This window comes from Simochromis diagramma, unplaced genomic scaffold, assembly GCF_900408965.1.
Source record: "Simochromis diagramma unplaced genomic scaffold, fSimDia1.1 OVJJ01000486.1, whole genome shotgun sequence".
Classification (NCBI taxonomy): Eukaryota; Metazoa; Chordata; class Actinopteri; order Cichliformes; family Cichlidae; genus Simochromis; species Simochromis diagramma.
Genome location: NW_024387047.1, coordinates 504401 through 518026, shown reverse-complemented (window position 1 = coordinate 518026; position 13626 = coordinate 504401). Strand labels below are relative to the sequence as shown.

Sequence of the window (13626 nt, the reverse complement as noted above, 5' to 3'; positions counted from 1 at the left end):
GCTAACAAACACTGGTGTTAGATATAACAGTCCCTTTTAATGTGAACAATAAGTGTCAGCTCCTCCAGGCCCGGAGCCCCTGCTGCTGTGCAGGGCATGTCGTCCTCTACTGACCGCACAGCGAATTACAGCTGACCCTGCCTCCTGGAGCCAACCTGGCAGGGAACAAAGAGGCAGCGCTGTGCCAAAGAGGCCTATCACTCTCTCCTCTAGAGGGGAGGTAGAAGGGGGGCGCCTCCAGGAGAAGAAGAAGGAGGAGGAGGGGGTGTGCAGGGTTAAGGGAGTACTGCCATACTGGAGTAATGCAGCTGTGGACTCCCACCGAATGAGGGGCAAACTGTTTCAGGAGGAGGCTGGGGTACTGGCGGTGGTGGCTGCTGGCACCGACGGGGTGGGCTGGTAAGACATCTGTCATCCTATCATCAATGCTGTCACATCATAGAACAAATGGGCTGTGGGATTTTTACAGCCCCCCAAAAACAGGGAATGGCAAAAAAAGGTGTCAGTTAGCATGTGATCTATCGCTGCTCTTTTGTGCCTTTTTCAATAAACGTCGGCCACCGCGCTTCACCCCATCAAAGGCGGCGGGGAAACAGTTAGTAAGCGAGAGACAGAATGCAAATATGACAAAATCAAAACGAGCTTGGGATCAGGACAAAGTGCCACACGTGCTTGGCTGAGGGCCCAAACCACGTTTCGGGGTCTGAAGCGAGAGTAAGAAGAAGGGAAGAGCGTCATGCTTAATCCCCCCGTTTACCCCACCATCACCCCTGCTCTTTTTTTATTTCTTTAAAGTGGGGCTGCCGTACCTACGCCGTACCTACGCCTGTGAAGAAGTTTATCCATGTGGCGCCCACGTGACAAGGCGGCCAGCTTTGTTGCCAAGAGAGCGAGGCAGAGCTTTGAGTGACGGTGCACCCAGCCACCTATACCCCCTCAGCGAAACTCTTCCCTGTGCACCGGCTTCGGGCTTGGCTGTGAAAGGAGGCAGCAGCGGTTGTAGTAGTAATGGTGGCGGCGATGGTGGTGGAGGGGGGGATAATTCTGACATCATGTTGCCCTCTTTTGGTCAGCACTTGCAACTGCAGCCCACTGTCCTTTCACCTCAAAGGCAGCTCGTCTTCCTCACGATGCAGCGACACGATGAGATAAGAGCAAGGGAGGTCTAATTTATGGAACAGCCAGTGTGACGAAAAATCGTGGACATTGAACCCTTTTTTTAAAAAAAATTAGACAATCTAAAGAATTTACCTAAGGCCAAGCTGGGTCAGATCTCTGCGATAGAGCAAAAAAAAATTTCAACCCATCGAATGTGTTTTCCCTCCATGATTATCATGCAGCTTCTCACATCTAACAGCTCCACATTTTCATACTTGTGAGTCAAGCCTGGATTAGAAAATTTTTTTATTTTTTATTTTTGGCAGTATCCTGTCTACCAGATTTGAGAATCAACAAGGCCAGAGTTTGGTTTCCGTCCTCATGTTTCTCTCACGTTTCCTCTCTTTAACCAGGTAAAACACTAAAAGATAAAAAAAAATAAAAAAAAAATTTAAATAAAAAATTGAGAAGCAGCAAGATGGAGTACAAACCAAAAAAAACCTGCATGCGAGCATAAACTGGGATTAGTGTGAGTTTGAAAAAAGGCGACTAAAAACGAAGAAGCAATAAATCAAAAGGCGAGATGGTGGAGGTTTTTCTCTCTTTAAAATTGACAGGAATTACTCACAAGGTCTGCGCATTGTTTGCGGTGTAAAAATGACATGTTTAAGTGGATCTTTAGAAGACTGTGAGGATGCAAGACATACATAGGTGTGTATGTATTCGAGGAGGAGCAAGTCTCAAAGTGAGATTTGTGTGCAGGAGCGTGCAGTGACGGCCACTCGGCGAGAACAAAAACCACGGATGGAATAAAATGTGACACCTACTTCAATACTGATATTCTTTGTGTTAATTGTTTCAGGAATGTTGGAAAAGTAAGAAATTAAAAGTTTAATTTAAACAGTAGTTGTTCGATAGCTTTAAAAAAAATTTAAAACAGAAGGAAAGGGTTCAAACACAGAGAAAGTTCACATCCAGCCAGGAGTGACTGCACCGGCCGGTGTCAGAGGTTACGTGAGGAGAAAACAAGCGCGAGTAGATAAGCGAGCTTAATCGCTGAGCACGGAGTGGCTTTTAAGTGTAAGTGATGCTGAGTGTGGATTGAGGGTTGAGCCTAGCGTTGTGCTGTCAAGAGCACAGCACGCTGGTAGCGCCAGTCGCCAGGCAGAGCTCCAAGCCATTTCCCCTAGATGCATCTCGACTGAATCAATAGGACCCTCACAGCATATCATTAGACGTAAGTATTATAATTACTTGTGTTATTAATTTTGCCTTAATACCAGGGATGATATGATATGTAATTCAACCCTGTTGAGGAAGGAGAAAATAAGATAATCACAAATGCATCTCTTATGAAAATCAATGCTGAAATGGATATTCCAATAAAGCCAAACCACTGCCCCTGTGTGTTTTTTTTCTTCTCCATGCATATCAGCCAATCATTTTACACATTCGTGTGGAAAAAAATATATAAATATGTCCGACATATTTCACACGGGCCACCCCTGTCCGAGGCAAAACAATATGGATTTGTGTTGCCTCGCAAACAATTTTAATAAAAAGCTATTGATTGGGGATCGAGCGGGTAGCCTGTGGGCGCTGAGCACCAGACCCCAGTGGGTCCAGATCATTAATGTCCTCAACTGCTGGCTTCACTGGCGCAAATTTGTTCAATAAGGGTCTGGCACGCATGCTTCGGGGGTTTGATTTTGATACAGACACGTCAAGCTGTTTGCCCCCCCAGCACAGGCCACAAAACTAAATACAAAAAAACATGAAGGAAGCCTGTTTTCTGTTTTTTTCTGTGTGAATATCACACAAAAAAAAATCTAAATGGTGCACATGACTTCAAAAATAAATACGTTTTAACACGCTCACTCCTGCTCAGCTGAAGTGCTCGCTGCAAATATTGCCTGCGTCTCCAGAGAGAGAGACACGGCGCACGGCAATCCACACCATGCAGCGCGTCATCAGGCATCCTCCTGACAGACGGGGTAAAAAGTGTAAAACACACTCTCACATCCTCTGCTGTGTGCCACCTAAATGTATGCAGCCACAATATGTACATCCAAGCAAGAAGCATGTGCGCGCACACACACACACTCATTTATACATACACTCGCGTATACTTTTGTTGAGCAGGTATCAAAGCCTCGGTGTGGCGAGACAGTTTTAATTACCAGGTACTTTCCTTATGCTTATGATTTCAATTTCTCTCTGCAAAGCTGGTAATGATATTCAAAAAGCCTGCTGGCAACTCCGACTCCTTCTTCTCCCCCTGTCTTTCCTTCCCACTAAAATGTGAATACCCTAGTTTATGGGCTTATTTGTCCTCCAGTCACTTTCTAAAATCTTTATTCTGTCGAACATGTCTTTTCTTTCTTTCTTTCTTTCTTTTTTTAATGTGAGCCTCACTGGAAGGAATGGCAATAAAGGTTTTTTAGGGGGGGGAAGAGAGGAGCGGAGTAGGGAATGGGGTAGGGTTGGGTGGGAGGGGGATCAATGTAGAATGTATTATCCTGCACTACTGAGACCTACTTCAATAATAAAAGAATTGATCCTTTAAAGTGAAGCTTTATTCCGGGCCTGGCATAGTGAAGGAGGATGGTCCATTCCAACACTGCACAGGCCAGATGGAGACTCACAGCAGGCAATTTCACCACCCACCCAAAGTTTTTCACATTGTATTTTAAATCTGTGTTAGAATCAGTTGCAAAATCACAGAGGAATTCTTGCTGAAATGCATGCATTATAGAGAAGCATGTCCAATAACGCAGCATATGTTATAACATATTCTGCTGGTGGTACTCAGGCAAAGCCAAGCTCAAAAGAGCTTTTTTTGGAGGCTTGAGGGATTAATACATAGGATAACTTAATCTAATATTTTATAGCTTGTTAGTCATAGGATCTCATTAATGTCTACATTAATCTACAGTGATTTCATAAATTTAATTTATAACGCTCTGACGTCTCAGCCATCATCAATAAAAACCCTAACCCTTTTTTAAAAATTGTTTACGGTTAGGGTTAGGGTTGGGGTTACCACACATGATAACTTAGGGACAAGCAACCTCCCCGGGGTTAGGGTTCAACCTTTTTTAGCAGCTATCAGTTAAAAAGGTAAATTTTCAAAAACTACAAAATGGCACATTTTGGCATTATTGTTTTCGACATTTTCTTAAAAAAGGCAAACCTATTAACCAAACCCTAACCATAACTCTAACCCTGAATATGTCGATGGCAAACTGCTGGATGATGATAACAGGTATAAATATCGTGCTGTCAAAACAGGAGCTGGACACATCAGATCCCAGCAGTGCTTCTGTACACAGCCGCCAGTCGTAAAGCGCCAGCAGTAATCAAACATGAGGGGTGTATATGTAACAAGCACACTTCACAGTATGCCTTAACAAGCACACTCCACACGCTAATCAGCTCAAGTGGACTTGTATCCATGGCTTTGGTTTCCACCCGGCTCAGATGATGAAACTATTTGGATGGTATCAACAGACATCACCGATTCGCGCAAAGGTTCGTCGTGGTGCGGCTGGGAGGGATGATGCCTGTGGTGCCCGGTGATTAAAACAAAGCGTTGGATGCAAAGAGAGGGTCAGAACTAATCAGAGAGAAATAACACACATACACAGGGCGTGCTTTTTCTCAGCAATCTTAAATGCTACCTGCATCGATTCTCCCGCAGGCCTCCAAAGACTTCTCTTCTCGCAGGACAGACGAATCGACACAGCGTCACACTGGGAGCTCTGCAGTATCCACAACTGCGCGGCAGCAAAGGCCACAAACAGCATTGTGAAGTTCACCTGACCACTCAGCAGTTATGGGACTGATCTCCCCTTGGCAAGAAGGAGGCCTTACAGGAAGGAGTTACCACTCTGGAACAACAGCCAGCAACAACCACCTCTCCCTAAAGAGCTGTGGATTATACAAGGGGTGGGGGGGCTTCACCTCCTAATAGCCTTCAATAGCACAGTGGTGGAGCAAAATGGACAATTTAGAATACCTGGAGTCCCTATTCACAAGGACTTCAGAAGGGCTAGTTACACTCCAATGTAGAAAGAAAGAAAGAAACCCAGCAAAATTGTACCTGTGTGTCCTTAAGTGCATAAAGACATTTGGCTTGAATCTTTAAATCTGCAGGGACTTCTACCAAAGACAGCCGTCTGACGGACTGCTTTACTGCCCGATATGTCAACTACATCAGCAAGGACCGTGAGGCTCCACAGAGGGTGGTGCATTGCTCAGCACATCATTGGGTGCAAGCTGCGCAAGTCTGCGAGAGCCGTAAACCCAGCAGTGCCTCAAGAGGTCCCCGAGAGTCATAAAGGACACAACACAACAGCCTGTTGTTCCTTTATACACCACGCAGTAGCAGACTGAGGAACAGCTTTCTTTCACAAGCAATAAGACTACTGGATTAACACAAGTGCGATCCAGCCTCTGTGCACTGCCATTTTTATACGTAGTATGTATTTGTTCTTACAACTTAAAATACTGAACCTCTTAATATCCACAAATATTATTATTAGCAACTCATCTATATTCAGGGTTTGATTAACTTTTACTTGTTTTTTTAGATTTTAACAGAAATAAGCTAACATGTGTGCGGCTTTGCTGATGTGTGACATTTTTTAGTTTCTTATCATTTTCCCAACCTAACTCTAATCCTACACTTATTTTACTTTATTAATTGTTTCTTATGTTCCAAGAATCATGCACAAAAATACTGATTTTATAATAGAGAAAATGAATTTTAGCAGATTTAGCTACTAACTAATTTGCATACACAATCCCTGAGCAGGTATTCACAGTATTAGAGTAATATAATAAAATAAAAACACACAGCTTAAAATGCCAAAAATCACATGCACTGTGAAACCATTACACACACCCCGATTCAATAACCACACTATGCAAACACTACATACACACAGTATAGAAATCGGCATCATTTTTAAGCATTTAATCATTGTTATTATTATTTATGCATTACTATGGAACCTCCCAGCCTTAATATTTCACAATTATGTGAAAAGAAAAATTATACTGATGTGTAACTAAAGTGTCACCAGTGAGCTCAACGTGACTTCTTTCAATGTCTTTTTTCCCTTCTAATGAATATGATGATATCATAATATACAAAATGAAAAGCAGCAAGTCCTCCTGTGTGACAGGCTGCAAACAGCACTGATGTTGCTCGTCATAGCACGGATGGGTGAAACAACTGACACCGATAACTGAGCCTTAGAAACGATGTGCTGCTGTTTCAGCGCCTGTGCAGCTGCTTGAAGCCTGACAAACAAAAATATTTCCAACCTTCTAATTTTTTAACGTTAGAAGGGTAAAATTCAGATCTGGAAACCTGATCTACAGACTTGTATTCCTTTTGCACCAGGGCGCACAGCATGAAAAGTAATAACAATTTGCACATTAAGTCACATAAAATATCTGGTTTTTGCAGCCTTAATTAAAAAATATGTATATATTAAAACTTCCCTAACAACACACACACATACACACACAAACGGTGACCCCAAATTCCACCCATAGATTGGTGGTGGTGAGGGTGTGTGTGTGAAGAGACGGGACAGATGCCCGCCTCCTGTAATCCCATCAACTCATGTCAGACAGCAGTCTGGATACAAGCCTATCTGTGAGGCCTGTAATCCACGGGCTAAGACTTCACACGCAGCACTTATCGGTCCACACACATGCAGACACACACTCTTACGAGATATTTGGGGGAGAAAAGTGATAGTAGATGGGTCCCCCAGTCAGTTTGTGTGAGGGAAAGGAGAATCTGCATGTAAGCGAGGTTAAAAACATCTTTTAAGATTCCAAATCCTGTAAAATAATCACAAGTAAATGGATCAGATGAGCTTTAAAAACTAGTTGAAATGGATCTTAAAATACAAACAGAAAAGCAAACAAAAAAAAGGATTTTTACTGAGGATGGGAAAAAGAACAGAAATTTGATTACACTGTGAACAAAATCTATCTGGCTTTGATGGAACTGAGAGTGCCGAGCGTGTTGGTGCTGACATATTACATGCAGAATAATAAAATAAAGAAAAGATGCTTTGTATAATTTGTACATTAGAATCTGACTAGTGGAAGAAAAAGAAGAAGCAAAGAAAAAAACACGTCTTGAGATAGGAACGAGAATAAAAGCCACAAACACTCCCACTGCGCTTAAAAATCGCAGAATATGCTATTCAGATAAAAAAAACATTAACATTCATTCAAACGGTGCTCAAAAAGGACAAAAACACAAGATAATCTACAAGCGGGCATGCACAAATTCCTTAATGCCGTCAACACAGTTTTTTTCTTTTTTCTTTTTTTTTGCTGTCAACCCATTCAATCAATCAGCGGTCCAGAGAACAATATGTTCCATTATCATTCAGATACATGCAAAACGCCACGGAGAGAGAGAGAGGAGGGAGAGGGGGGGGAAAAGAAGAAGAACAAGAGAGATAAAAAAGGCAAGTCGGACAAGGCACCCCTGCTCATGTCTTCCTTCAAAGAGAGGGAGAGGGAGGGAGGGAGAGAGAGAGAGAGAGAGAGAGAGACTCAGGGTGCAGGACCCACACGGTGTAGTTCCAGCCAATTGCGTTCCAGAGAAGTGACCATGGCCAGTGATAAACAAAGCACCATAGATCATTCTTCTCCCAGACGGAGCCCGGCGCTGGAGGCAGCGGAAGGGAGAGAGCGGTCAGACAGACAAGAGAGCAAGACAGAGAGAGAGGAGACAGAGAAGACCACAGAGAGCTCACCGCCTATATTGCCCCTCTGCTATCCTCAGATGCTACATTTTGACGCCCTTTTTTTTTTTGCAACTGGAATGCCATTAAAGCCGGCCGTGTCGCACGCCTGCAGAATTTGTCTCTGTGACAAGAAGGAGAGAGCGAGCCAAGAGAGAAAGACAGAGAAAGAGGGAGGGAAGCTGCTTCTGCTGCTGCTTCCTTCTCCCACTGCCACTGTGCCGATGCATCATATTTAAAAAAGAAAGAAAGAGAAAAAAAGCAACAACAGCCTTAAATTGTTCCCACTTCCCTAAGAGAACTGAAAAAAGGGCATTCAAACACTTACCCACTCCCAGATACAAGACTCAGAGTCAGTGTTCATTTGAGCCCAATGTGCGTCAAAACAGAAACCTCAGATATTCCTCAAAAAAAAAACAAAAAAAAAAAAAACAGACGTGCAAAGAGGAGCAGTGAGGTTCTCCCTCTTTTGTTTGTGAGCTTGCCTGCCTAGGTTTCTCTATTTGCATCAGCCGGCTTTTTTTTTTACAGCTTTGAAGCAGGTGGATGACAAAAACATCAATCTCTCCAGGCACATTGTGTGGCATGCACGCTTTGACACACTCCCCTCACCAGCTCTATACTGTATAATCACACTTTCCCATTCTCTGCTTGCAGCACCGCAAATGAATACGGGACTCAAAAGGAAACCGAAGGACAAGTGCGCATTGTCGGGGAGCACTTCTGTAGTAATCATGTTGTCATTGGATTAGAATAGGAATTTGCTGGATCTCTAGAGTTTCATTTGCCATATGTTGAGGTGATTTTACTGGTTGCTGTTTAAGGGGAGACACTGGTGGATTTAATATACGGAGAAAAGTGTTCTTTAAGAGCCCCCTACAGAATTATTTGTGTTTTTATGGATGGAAAATGGACTGATTCCTATATAGTGCTTTTCTTCTCTACTTGAGCACTCAAAGTACTTTATACAACACGCCTCATTCACCAATACAAAAACTTTCTTCTATGCCTTAATGGCTTCTAACTAACATTCACACACATTCACACTTCACATCGAAGAGCAACTTGGGATTCAGTGTCTTGCCCAAGGATACTTTGGCTAATCGTACGGTTGGCGGTCGGAGCAGTCAACCACCAACCGTGCGATTAGCAGATGACCTGCTTTACTTCCTGAGCCATTCTGTAAAAACACAAACCTGCTAAAGAGTAATGGTAAGGTGGTGTCAAATTTAAGGAAAACCAAATTTAAATGGTGGCTCAAGCTTGACCTTAAAGTTCCATTAACTTTACAGACAATGATCAACATCTCTGCTTTTAGTGGTAAATACACTACCAGTCAAAAGTTTGGACATACCTTCTCATTTATTTGTTTTTTTTTTCTATTTTTATAACGTTCTACAATGTAGATACACACTGAAGAGATCAAATGTATGAAGCAAGATATATGGAATTATGTACCAAATTGAAAAATAACTTCAAATGTGTCATATTTTTTAGAATCCTGAAAGTAGGTACCCTTTGCTTTGTTGACCGCGCTGCAAACCCTTGGCCTTCTCTCATTGAGCTTAATGATGTAGTCTCCTAGAATGGTTTTCACTTCACAGGTGTGCCTTGTCAGGGTTCATTTGTGGAATTTCTTGTCTTCTTAAAGGGGTTGGGACCATCAGTTGTGTTGTGCAGAAGTTAGCTTGGTACACAGCTGACAGCCCTATTTGACAACTGTTAGAATTCATATTGTAGCAAGAACCAATCAGCTAAGTAAAGAGAAACGACAGTCCATCATTACTTTAAGAAGCGAAGGTGAGTCAGTCTGGAAAATTGCTAAAACTTCGAATGTATCCCCAATTGCACTCGCAAAAACCATCAAGTGCTGCGACGAAACTGGCTCACATGAGGACCGTCCCAGGAAAGGAAGACCAAGAGTCACCTCTGCTGCTGAGGATAAATTATAAACACAACCAGAATTCATACATAAGGCACACGGGATTATAAGGGGCACTCTCGATTTTCAGAAAAATCAAAGGATTGATTTTAAGCGTGCCGTATTTTCCAAAAAACACGGTAATAACGCCGGCTCGCTAGCATGCGCTACCAAAAATAGTGCTTTGTTGTGTATCTGACGGTTGAAAGCTAAACCAGTTCCACACTGAAGTTGCAGCATTTTTACAAACCAATTCTGGTTCATCCGTTTCATTCAACGATCCGCTTTCGCCCTCCTCATTCTTCGTCGCTGCCGGCACGCTTTTTCCGCCATGTGTGTATGAAAACAAAGGCACAGCGCATGCGCGTTTTACCCAAATTCTATCGCGATATTTCATTTTCTTATCGTTGCCCAACATTATACCATACGGAGCCCCGCAGGGGACATGGGAGAAAAAAAAATTAAGACGGACTTTTGCGAGATCTCGCAAAACTATCTCGGGATCTCGCAAAACTTTTGCGAGATCTCGCAAAACAAACTCGGGATCTTGCAAAACTTTTGCGAGATCTTGCAAAACAAACTCGGGATCTCGCAAAACTTTTAGCCGCATTCTTCGGACGCCGGCTCGGAGCCGACCGGGAGGTCGAGGCACGATGTGCCGGGAAAGCAGTGTTCCTCCCGGCTGTAGTAGGTCTCGACCTCCCGTTACCTTCGAGCTAACGGGAAGAATGCGGCTAAAACTTTTGCGAGATCTCGCAAAAGTTTTGCGAGATCCCGAGTTTGTTTTGCGAGATCTCGCAAAAGTCCGTCTTAATTTTTTTTTCTCCCATGTCCCCTGCGGGGCTCCGTAATACCAGTATTACCATGAACGGTATGATATGGCCCAGCCCTAGCTTGGAGTTTACAAACCAGCGGGTGATGGTAAAAGGACTGGTTCTTATGTAGCACTTTTTTTCTCTGCTTTTGAGCTACTACAGCCCACCAACCTTCATCTGTTGTTCTACAAGCTATTGACTTCACAGGACTACATAGAGTCCTATGAAAACTTTATTTTTCACATAATTGTATCTAGTAATTAGCAATAATAAACTAATAGCATACCAAGAAAACAGTAACTGATTCACTAAAACTGAAGCACAAATTTCTTGAATGGGCTTTAAGACACAGCAAGCCATATTTTTGACAGATAATTACATTATAAAAGCTCCACAGCAGGAAGATCCACTTCAGTGGCTGTAATTAGCAGATCTGAAGCAAAGAAGAAAATGAGGAGGTAAAGCTGACTGTGTGAAAATACCTGTCAATCAAATAGGCAGGTATCCAGAATGATGGATTAAAAAAAGAAATTGTATCCCTATAGAGTTGTTATGAAGTGGTGAATATCCATAGTCTAAAACAGATTTTTCTACCAGGCTATAAAATATACTTTTTAATATTGTATTATTTGACACTCTAAATCTGTAATTGGTCTTAGTGATGAGGGGGTTCGGGCATATGCAGAACAGCAATGAGGACAGTGCATCAACTTGGTATATTCCACACTTGATGGCATCTTGTGCGATTGCCTTGGAGTAGGCCTCTGGTGTAGTCTTCCACAGTCTCACTGAGTTGCTAATAAATTTTAGCACACTATCAACCTTGTACAGTGTCAAGCACTCCCGTATCCATGATTGGTCTGCCTGGTCTTAGAGTTCTGGTGTACTGCTCTGACAACCTGCTTTGGTCCTCTGGTGTTATTTCCAAAGATTTTTTAAACTGTGCTTACGTATTGACTCCTGTACCTACTCACCATGGTGTCTAAAATGCCTGAGTGTCCCTTAAAGGGATTTTTTTTTATGATGGGTCTGGATGGATCAGTCTGGATGAGTACCTCATTGGGTGCTGTTAGGTTCTTCAGCCAGTAGGTGCAGATGATGTCAGGTCTTTGTACTGTTCAGCTCTTCATTTTGGAAACTTCTTGGATGTCTTCCTTTGTGATGTTGACTGGCTATGCTCTGGGAGACTGCTGCGGTCTGCTCTTAGGTCCACTAGGCACTTGGCAGTGGTGTCAACTCTTTCTCTTAGACTCTTAGATTTTTGTCCAGCATTATTAAGTTTCAGTGTTGGGTGGGTTTGCCCTTGTGCTACTGTTCCCTTGTAGATAAGAATACGTCCTAGATGGATCTTTGGAGAACAGACCATGTATTCTCCTGGCCTCTGTGTTTCTGGTATATCGCTTCAGTTTAGTGGCAAGAGTTATGAGCCTTTGTTTGGCAGTTTGTAAAACGTCAGTAATCAACATCTTGTTGTATCTCTTTTTCATCCAGGACCTGTCTCTCATGATACTTTTGTGTATGAATAAGTATGAAAAAAACTATTATGAATAAGTGTGGAATATGTGTGGCCAAATGGCTGTAAAGTGAGAGAAGGTGACCTACCAGGAGGCAGAACAGCGGTTATAAGGGATAGCTACAAGTGTCTGGGTATTCCACAGGCCAACTAGAACCATGATAAAGATGCACAAAGGTCAGCCACAGCCAAATACATTCCAGAAAATAAGACAGGTGCTGAGAAGTCAGCTGAATTGTTGGAATTAAATCCAAGCCATCAATACATATGCCCTTCTGATCATCAGATGCCCAGCTGGAATAATAAATTGGCCACAGAAGTAGACACATGCCACTGATGTCAAGACACAATGCACGGTGTCCATCTGAAGTCCAGCACTTTTTCTATGGTTCTTTGAGCAACATAGAGTGATGGAGGGCAAGGAGAAGTGCAGGTCAGAGTCACAATCCAGGCTGAAACACAGAGCATCTGCCAAATAGGGATGGGTATTGTTTAGGTTTTATCCTATACTGGTGCCAAACTGGTACTTTTGAAACTGAGAATCTGAGCATAGCAGTACAAGAACAAACCCTAAGCACCAGATCCATAGAGACAGTGCAGAGGAACATCTGGGCCACATATGGACTAGAAGTCCCCAAGTCCTAATGGGAGACACCACAAGTGGTTAAGAACAACAGGAATAGGTTCTAGACCAGGGGTGTTGAACTCCAGTCCTTGAGGGCCGGTATCCTGAAACATCCTTTACATGTGTCCCTGCTGCAACACACCTGAATAGAATTTGTAGGTCATTAGCAAGTCTTGACTACATGCAGAGGTGGCAACTGCTAACCCTACTCAAGTAAATTTAAATAAAAGGTAAATAAAAGTACTTCTAAAACTGCTTTTATTGCACCATGTTCATTCACTCTTGAGCTGCTGCAACATGAATCACCAGCATGCAGTTCACTTCTGTGGACCTACTAAATTTTATTCAGGTGTGTTGCAGAAGGGAGACATGTAAAGTTTCAGGACATCGGCCCTCGAGGACTGGAGTTTGACACCTGTATTCTAGGCCAACCAATCACATGTAGTGGCGGTTGACAAAGTAGTGATAGATATGACAATCCCAGTGGAAAGCAACTACTGGAAGAAGGAGCACACAAAATAGAGAAGCATCATGGGGTGAAGAAACAACAGATGTGGAAGGATAAGTCAAAAGTGGTCTCAGTGGTAATAGGAGCATTAGGAGCTGTTACCCCAAAAGTGGAAGAATGGCTTTACCAAATTCCAGGCACATTTCGGAGGGCTCTGTCCACAAGAGTGTAGTCCTAGAAACAGGACCCTCAAATTCAAGGCTGTCTGGTAGAAGACCTGAGCTTGAGAAACACACCAACCCTCAGGGGATGAGAGCAAGATTATATATAAAATAAAAATTATGTTTCTGTCAATTAGACTCAATTACATAATGGGCAATAATGTCGGTAATTTTCAGTAATTTCAACAGTTAAACCTTTCGTACAG

General features: G+C 42.8%; 1 long non-coding RNA gene across 3 annotated transcripts in view; it reads right to left on the bottom strand.

Moving 5' to 3' along the window:
* LOC120741739 overlaps nucleotides 1–8194 on the bottom strand; it is a 431134-nt gene extending 422940 nt beyond the window's left edge. For all 3 annotated transcript variants that reach the window (XR_005697678.1, XR_005697679.1, XR_005697677.1), the window contains exon 1: nucleotides 7890–8194. This is a non-coding gene — a long non-coding RNA (uncharacterized LOC120741739). The remainder of the gene's footprint in view (nucleotides 1–7889) is intronic.
* Between the last annotated feature and the right edge of the window lie 5432 nt (nucleotides 8195–13626).